Below are 9,856 nucleotides of genomic sequence, written 5' to 3'. Positions count from 1 at the left end.
TTTCTTGTGTATACCTTCATCATTTGACATAACTCATTTGCTTTGATTGCCTAAATCAGAGCTATTCATACATAGAAAGAGAACAAAAAATGAATACAGTGAATTTATTGCAATAATACCTGCATGTTTGATACATAAAGAGAAATTTTTTTTTTTCATTCCTTTTTGACCTTTGGATTGACCCTGAATAGAGATAAGGTTTACATTTTGTCAAGTGTAAACTATATACTGCATGACTAAACATGGTTTGTATATTTCAATATGAAATAGTTTTTTTAATGCTTAAATCAAAATATTCCAACTATCCTAGTGAGAATTATGCTCAATTACCCTCTTTAGAAAGAGGGCTCAAATAGGCTTTGCCTGCTGCCCAATTCTATTCACTTATGTATAACAAATTTTGTATAAATTAATTAACTTTGTGAAATATTCCCAACTTCCAATGCTTTTTTATTTACATTAAAAAAACTGACTCAAATAAAATTGTTTTCTCATTTATTTTACAAGAAATAACATGCTGACAGTGAATCTATTTATTTTTTTAAAAAAAAACTGGTTAAACTAATGATTACAATTGTCTTACAATGTTCATATGTAAGTTTATTTCATAAACCAATACCTTAAATGTATAGACTGAATTTACTTATGGATTAACCCCTTTGTAGTAAAAAACATTTTTTAAACCTGATTTTCTTGTTTATTCTCTCATATATTTCCTAATTTGAGTATTAGCAAATTATTGATTACATAAGTAAACAAATTTAAGACAAAACTACAATATATGCTGAAAACCCTGAAATGAAATGGTTACATATGTAAGATGTGTAACACATCATGTACAACTTTCAAGTTTACAAGATTTTAAGCTACCCATATTATACAATAAGACTACTTTTTCAAAGTTATGAGAAATTCTTTACAAAAATATAAATGCAAAAGATAAATGTTAGGGTACACTTTTAAAATACATTTTACATGAATCACATAAAGAACATTACAAATCATTTCTTTGTGTTTGTTTTCCTTTGGAACATCTGTGAACAAACATTCTGTTTTGTCTTTCTGATACATGAAAAGCGTTCAAAAATCATTTGGAATTGTTGTGTTAAACCCTGATATAATAATTTTAAGAGTTTCTGGTGTGTGCCCTACTTAGAAATGTTTACATTGAAACAAAGATGAAACTCATAAATGAATTAATCAGCAAATATAAAGTCATAAGGTTTACACATGCTTTTCTTACACATCATGTACATTTTTTTCTACAAGTATGTCTTTGTTCACAAAAAAAAAAAAAAAATTGAAATCAACAGTACTTAGCATTCCATATTAAGAAATATGAACCCTAGCTATTAAAAATCTAAAAGTATATTTGTGCATCAATGCAATATGTTTAACAAAACAATCTCTTTCACTGTGATGAAAATTGTCTTCTTCATATAACATGCAGATGAAGAACTTCTTTGGATGATGTAATTTTCACATGTAGAAAAGAAACTAATTCAACTAAAACTAAAAGACAGTCATTAAAATTTTAAGGACATTAAAGGATGATATCAAGACCGAAGTCCAGGAATTGATAAAATGCTACAATTATCATCCAAAGATGTATATGTTTGGATTTATTTTTTTAATTCACAAGCAAATGATATGCTGCCATTTAATCTTTCAAACTTAAATTCTATACTTTTGAAATAAAAATTTCAAAATCTAAAGGAGTCTTCCAAATACCTATCTACATGTATTTATGACTGAAGGTATGTAAATCACCAGAGTTGCTGTAATGCACCATTTTTATCTACGCAGTGATAATAAATTTTTTACAGAATTCTAAGGTATTACATAGTAATAGTCATATAAACACCCTTGAACATTGTACATTTGATTAACATTTCAATCCTTTCCTAAGAATTTGCACCTAATTTTTATAAAGTCTATAAGTTATCACACAATGTTTAAGTTATTGCATTACAGGATTCAAATCAGTAATCTCAGTTAGTAACTAACTTTTACCCAGGAGTAAATGATCCAAAAAATCTATAGAAATATCTTATTGATTCTTCATCTGTGTACTTATGATGTGAAGTTTGTAAGTTACAAATTATTGTCAAAGAAGTCATCTCAATAATCTTATGCTTTGACCTTGACAAAGTGTCCTAAACAACAAAGTGTATTCCTACAAACATTCAATATGTAATTAGTATGATGAATATGATATGATAAAGATATTCAAGATATTATTAAACCACAGATTATGGGACACTTGCATCTTTATTGGGGGTCTTATTGAGACCAATTTTAAATTCAAAATTAAAAAATGATACATACACAAACAAAATATATTTACCATTCCAGGAAAGTTAAATAATAATATTAAATTCAGCATCTGAATATCTGTGTAATTTCTAGGGGGTTATAGAAATAAGATGAAAAATAAAAGATTTAAATGTATACTTCTCATACATAACAACAGTCTTCAATAGAAATTGGTAAAAATAAAAGTCACATTCAGATACTTTGAGGTCTGTGAGAATTAATTTTTAAAGAGTTCATGCTATCAGAAAATCATTTTTTCAATACAATTGTACTTGATTTGACTAGATCTCAGTTTAATAAATGGGTACATCTTATCCATAGTCAGTGTCTGACAGTAAAATGATACAATCCTGTTACTTTGTCATCCTGTAAACCACAGTCTATGATAATACTGGTTAAATTCGTTGGAAATCATATTTATCTATGTGCTTCTTAAATCCTCCATCCATCTCCTGTTTGATTTTCTTGTTTCAGTGTTCCAAGAGAGGATATTCTGTTAGTCTTTGCATAATCTGATAGTCTTTCACCATTCTGAGAGTAGACATAGATCATTTCCATAAGCCCTCACTAGAGAATCCTGAAAAAAGAAAAAAAAAAGTCTTAGTTGAAAAAAAAAAAAAAAAAAAAATTGTTATATAATATAAGCTTGATGGAATTCTAAATATAGACAAAAAGGGTATAAATACAAGTTGTAACATAAGATTTTGACTTTTTCATATTAACCATGGGTAACACCTCCAGTAAAGAAAAGAGTAAAGGAATGAGTAAAATTCAGTTTGGAAAGAGAGTTCTTTCAGAGAAAGATATAGACAGAGGTATACCAGTTAAAATAAAAAAAGATGGCACTATTGAGATCATTTCTCAACAAGAATATAATCAATTAAGTCCAGAGAAGGGTGATCCTAATGTTGTCAGAGATTACATAGAAAGACCCTTGATTGCAGAAGAAGCCAATGAGGAATATAACCATTTATTACCAAAAGAGGGTAAGAATTACTTGGATTACCCTGAAAGACCTTTGACTAGAGAAGAAGTCAAGTTTATAGATAATAAGAGAAAACAGTTGTCAGAAAAAAATGTTGTTAAAGACACATGAATTTTAGCCCACAAAACCATTGGAGAAGATACAAGGATTAATGGAGGAAGTCCAAACTGAATTCTTGGAGGACATTAAGGCTTATTATGAGAGTAACTTTTCCAGTATTTGTTTATTACAAAATTATGTATTCTAATAAAAAAAAAAAGTTTTCACTTTCATTTGTTGTGTCTTAGACCATTTAAATTGACCTTATGGTTAAGATTGTGATACACACTCTGATAATCATCTATGATGTCTCTATCATGTTTACCTCAAAAGATTGAATCAGGGTATTTGTGTTCAAAGAGCTGAAAAAACTATACAGACAGATCTAAGATTTTGGAAGCATACATATTAATGGGTTTAAATGAGATATAACACTAGATTATTAAAAAGAAAGAACAAAAACTCATAGAAATGATATTGAAAGTACCTTTTATGAATAAAGTGTCATGCTCCAAGGTATATTTTTTATAAACAGGAGAAGGTTTACAACAGTCCCATGCACTCATAAGAAGATCTTGGGTAGTAGAAACACCAGGGAATTTTAATTCCACACAATCAGATTATCTTACATCAGTTATAAGGTTACAGTCTTTATACATAGTTAAGAGGGTCATTAAGATTTCTTTTCTGGTCATCCTGATGTGCTACATTATAGTATTCTTTCCCTGTGATATAATGTTAATATTAAATGGGAAATTCAGAATTCATCAGCAATTGGAGTCAAAACTTGCTATCTTTACCAACTATGATATTAAGGAAGCTGGGGGGGGGGGGGGGGGGTGGGTGGGGGGGGGTTGCAAATTAGCCATATTTAACTTATTCTTTAGATATGCTATCTTCAGCTGTTAACTATCATTTGGCAAAGAAAACTTTCATACATTTTAGTTTCAAAATTTGATCATGCATTTTTGTATATATATTGAAATGGAGCTCTTCTTCTTCTTCTAAAGGAGATCAATATAGTTTAAACATGACCATGACCACCAAGCCCTTTTTATTTAAATATATCATTTACATATCAATTCAATATTATAAACATGCATATGTAAAAAAAAAAAAATAATAAAATAATAAATAAATATATATTACAATTGTATCTCATTGAAACTTTACCTTCAAGTTTTGTGTGTTTCTTTGTTGGTTGACTAACTGTGTATTTCCAAAGGAAGAGCAGACAGTCTGAACTTCATAGAGAATTAATCATAGATGGTTAGGAACAAAACATGGCTTCCATGTTGATGACTGTAGAAATAAAACCATTTTTGTTAATATGATGGAGTACTGTGTGAAACAATGCATGTTTAAAAATTGAACAAACATGTACAATGCCAAAAAAGTTCATGAAAATATTTGTTTTTAATCTCAAAAATTGTTTTTAACATTAACTCCAGATGAGAAAAGTTCATCATGTTATCTTTAGATAATAAAAAAAAAAAGCACAATTACTGTATTGATATCACAAATAAAATGATTATCAAATTAATTATTTAGACACTAAAAGATTTTTTTATTAACAACAGATTCAATTTTGTTTAATATCTGTCAGTACTGCATACAGAAAAATACATCTTTTTTAGCATCATCAAAGTACAACATGTAGTCCTTTATTTTTTGAAAAGCTCATTACTAAGAAACAAAAGTGAAAATGAAAATATATGTATGCCATATATCCCACATATTTAGAATCAAAACAAAAAGTAAATAACTATTGTGATTAATCTTTTGTAAATTCTTCCTTTTCTCTTATTAGATTCCTAATTAATATCTCTTTGATCACCATTTAGTAAGTCTGAATTCCATGGCCATGGGTAACATACATAATGAATTATGAAATTATATCATATAATTTATACAAAAGGACTTATTAATATTCTGAAGATCCCTTAATCATGTGTTAATATATTTTAGGTTAAATAAGGGTGTGTTTATATGAATGTAAGTTAGAGATATCAGATCACATAAGTATTATACAGTAATAAAATTAACCATATAATCATGCTTAAATGCAAAGATGACCATCATAGGAAAATGTAAAAAAAAAAACAAGACAAACTTACCAGAGATTTTCAACTATATGCCCAATTAGCCTATGCATTAAATAATCCTGTGATTGATTACATCTCAGCTGATCCTGAAAAAAAATCATACAATTCAGTGATACACATTTAACCTCATTTTACAATGTAAGTAAAGCAATAATTTACAGACAAAAGGGACAGAAATGTAAAAGATACCATGTATTTTACCAAAATTTAGTGAATATTTTTCTGATTGAAATTCAATATCATAGAATGACCCATCATAGAAATATTAAATGTACTCTGAGTTACATGCAGGTTATACAAGTGTAAATCACATGAAATGAGGATAAATACAGTACATTTACATTCAAAACAGAACTTTACATAATCATGATTTAATGCAAAGATGATCTTCATAAATGTAAACAAAACAAAGACAAACTTACCAGAGATATCCAATTATATGCCCAATTAAATAATCCAGTGAATAACATCTTAGCTGATCCTGAAAAAAAAAGCATACAATATTCAGTGATACTCAATATATTTAACCTAAATTTTACAAAGGAAGTAAAGCAACAATTGACAGATAAACAGGACAGAAAAACATGTTTAAATGTAATGCAAAATAATATCTCTTATATATGGATACCTATACTCTAATCATATTAAATGTCATTGGTAAAATGTATTTTTTAAGACAGATTTATTTAGGATAGACTTTAAATGATAACATAAATAGCACGCCATACTTTAACCACATGGCAAAAACATTCTCTCAAATTACACAGAAATGGGTTATTTAGCATAGCTGACATTAAACATATAGGTGAGCGATAACATAATCACAATCATAAACAATGTGAAACAACTTTAAAAGACCTACACTGTGGATTACAAGCCTTTTTCACTGGGGTAAAATCTTGCCGAAATTCGCTATGGCTGCCCGAAACCCCGAACCCGACTGTATAAAAGATGAAGTCATACAATAACATAACACTGATGTAGTATTACATGATTTTTTAAATTTTATTTCTTAAAAACTATAAGGGACGTTCCAAAAGCATTGTTTCTTAAATCTGGCGTCATAATAATGAAATCGAAAGGTCTTGTTTTGGATAACACAGAGTTCATTAAAATTTTGTTGCAGGATTGAGTTTACCCCAAAAAAAAAAAATAATAAAAAAAAAATTTAAAGTTATTTTAAAAAAGTTAAAAGTTAAAAAATTTATAAGTTAATTTAAAAAAAAAAAAAGTTTAAAAAATTTAAAAAGAAATTCTAAGTTTTTTAAAAAAGTGACCTGGTGTTATAACTTGAGAGAAACACAATGTTTCTTGTATTGTGTGTTATTTGTTATTGTCTTTCAGTAAAAAATTCAGTTCAAACTGGTTAGGCTGGCTAGACTATAGGCTGTCTAGACTGTAAATGAAAAAGTGTGACGTCATAATCACATTGTACTTATACAGTGAATGACGTCACAATGCATAGGTAAGCATATTTTTTTTTTTGCACACGGCCCTAAACAAACTTGGCTCGCTGCCAAGTATTTACCTGTGTAGTCAGCATATTTTTTTTTTTTGCACACGGTCCCCTGACTTGAATCGCTGCCAAGTATTTACCTGTGTAGTCAGCATATTTTTTGCACACGGCTCTAAACAAACTTGGCTCGCTGCCAAGTATTTACCTGTGTAGTCAGCATATGTTTTTTTTGCACACGGTCCCCTGACTTGAATCACTGCCAAGTATTTTACCTGTGTCCATAAACAAAAAACGTAGTACCTACGTACCAATGTAAACACTGTGTAAACAACTCCAGTATTTAAGGGGAATAGGTTAGGGTTAGTTAGGGGGGTTAGGGTTAGTTAGGGTTAGGGTTAGTTAGGGTTAGTTAGGGTTAGTTAGGGTTAGGGTTAGTTAGGGTTAGTTAGGGCTAAGGGGATAGGGTTAGGGTTAGGGGGTTAGGGTTAGGGGGTTAGGGTTAGGGTTAGGGTTAGTTAGGGCGATAGGGTTAGTTAGGGTTAGGGGCTAGGGTAAGCTTTAGGGGGTTAGGGTTAGGGTTAGGGTGATAGGGTTAGGGCAATGCCACCTGCAGATTTTACTCTAGATAATTTACATCTGTTTTTTAAAAAAGGAAAATTAGGGTTAGTTTCAGGGATCATTAGTATAGGGGGGCCTAGGGTTAGAACTGCACTTTTTTGTGTACAGTTGACCCACTGTTTGCTCGATTAGTACCTGTTGAAGTTCCTGCCTGATCGAGCCAGCCCGTCTCTTCCATGCGTGGAGCGGATTCCAGATCTTCGGGCACGTACAGTTCGCCATCAACATACAAAGTATCTTTTACGAGTTTAACACGCCTGTGTTCTTTTCTGGCTTGACGGATTACAGGGTGTGTGCGGGGCTGCCTGACAGTTTTTTACGCCGCTCCTCAACCTCCGGGGGGTACTGTTCGTTGACCCATACGTGAGTTCCCTTTAATTTCCGAGGGGCTTGTGATCTAACGTACTCTCTGTCTTGGAAGAACGAGAATTTCGCCACTATGTTTCGGGGTTTTGTGTTGAACTTGAATTTTCCCATTTTGTGCACTCTCTCGAATGATATGTAGTCGTAGATTTTCATCTTATCTTTTATGAAATTACGCAGCACCACCTCACAGTTTTCGTTTCTTTTCTCAGGAATACCACAAAAAACTATGTTATCTCTCGTCCCAGCACCAACCTTCCAAAGGATAAAAATTTCCAAAAGTAGGTAAAACTCCCAAGAGGTAAAAGTGGTTGGGTATCCAAAGGAAATTCTTGTCACATAAAATACACTTACCTTTCGAAAAGTTATGGACAAGGTTACAGTTTTTTTAAGGTGGTCAGACTCTAATGTCAAAGTCAGAAATATTTACAATACACAATGAACTTTAGGTCTTTTCATAATATATGCTTATACGAGGGCCGTTCAAAAATTACGCGGACTGTGCTAGTATTTACTCTTCCAGACGTCATATAGTTATGAAATTTCACAGAAATGTGTATCTTAAAGATTCCAATAAATTTTTGTCAAAATTTCTGTATTTTAAAAAAATTCTACTAAAATTATCGTTATTTTGATATCGCTGATGGAGAGGTACGGAGCACGACAAAAAATTTGAAGCAAAAGCATGCGGAATCCAAAATTTAACTCATTAGTTTTCTATAATTCGCGATATTTTTCGACAATTTTCTCAAATGTATCTTTAAATTGTTCCATTATTATGCATTTAGATTTCTGACGTGATATTTGAAGTACTTACAGAAATATAGTGATTTTTAGCCGGGCTTATTGCTCAAAGAGCAATTGCCGGCTTATGTGATCCTGTTCAAGGCAGGATGTTGACCCCATAGTCGCCATTTTAAAGTACGTGCAAAAATGTAGTTCTTACTCTCAACCGCTTTTGAGATAATACAAACGCTAAATAAAGAAACAAAAATAAAACGAAGTTTTATCTACTAAGTATATAAAATAAACATTAGTAGTAATGACTTTGAAAACTTTATAAGTCAAAGAACAAAGTTCATTAGCGTAAGGATTTTTGATAATCAGTGTTACCGTAGTTCTCTACACATACGAGGTAAAGCAGGAGAGGGAACCAGACTGGCCTGTTTGTTTACATTCAGCTGCGGTACCAGATTAATTCTGATTCTGACAAAATCGGACCGTGGTATTAGGATTGAAAAACTCCTCTCAGTGTCTTATCATTTATATTGATACTTTTAAAATAATTTTTTCATCAGAATATAAACGTGATTCATGTAAGAAATCAATTCTACTCTATAAATGAGCCCGGCTCTCTGTACCTCTGAGTACTTTGATTCTCTGATGCGATTCCCGTGAAAATGACTGTGAAAATGACGTCTCCTGAATTGACGGCGCACAGCATTTTGTTAAATTATGTGTAATACTCGAGATATCGTCAACATAGATTAAAAAATATCCATAATAAAACATGTAGTAAACTAGGGTATTCGTGAATTTCGTCCACAAATAGCAAATTGAAATTTTAGACCGTTAGACCTCTGTAAAAAGGCTATACGGGAGGACGGGAAGAAGATTATCGACGAAAACTTTATCCGGACTGTAAAGAACGTGATTGAGAGTCACCAATATCACACTATATCTCATAAATATCTGCAGTGTTTGGTTTTAAAACAAAAAAAGAAAAAAATATTCTTTACTTGTTTAATGGATTTTAACGAGGCTAGGGGGTGGCAGCCATTTTTAGACTATTTCAATCTCCTTTAAAAGGAGAGCTCCATATAAAGATATAAAAAATGACCAAATTTTAGAATTAAGATAAATGAATTTTTTCTTTGCCAAATGATAGTTGACAGCTAAAGATACCGTATCTACAAAAATAAATTAAATCTGGTGGTTAGTTTGGGATTAATTTGTTGACCCACCAGCCTCCTT

General features: G+C 31.0%; 1 long non-coding RNA gene across 1 annotated transcript; it reads right to left on the bottom strand.

The window, feature by feature from the left end:
- Positions 1-944: 944 nt before the first annotated feature.
- Positions 945-5,909, bottom strand: LOC134267281 (uncharacterized). Its single transcript, XR_009992128.1, has 4 exons — positions 5,868-5,909; positions 5,458-5,531; positions 4,514-4,642; positions 945-2,893 (listed from the first exon to the last, which is right to left on the bottom strand). It is a non-coding gene; the product is annotated as an uncharacterized LOC134267281 (long non-coding RNA).
- Between the last annotated feature and the right edge of the window lie 3,947 nt (positions 5,910-9,856).

This window comes from Saccostrea cucullata, unplaced genomic scaffold, assembly GCF_032062105.1.
Source record: "Saccostrea cucullata isolate Sc308-1 unplaced genomic scaffold, CSIRO_AGI_Scuc_v1 ctg9717, whole genome shotgun sequence".
In the NCBI taxonomy this organism is placed as follows: domain Eukaryota; kingdom Metazoa; phylum Mollusca; class Bivalvia; order Ostreida; family Ostreidae; genus Saccostrea; species Saccostrea cuccullata.
The sequence above is the reverse complement of the archived record's forward strand: the minus strand, read 5'-3'. Positions and strand labels throughout refer to the sequence as shown.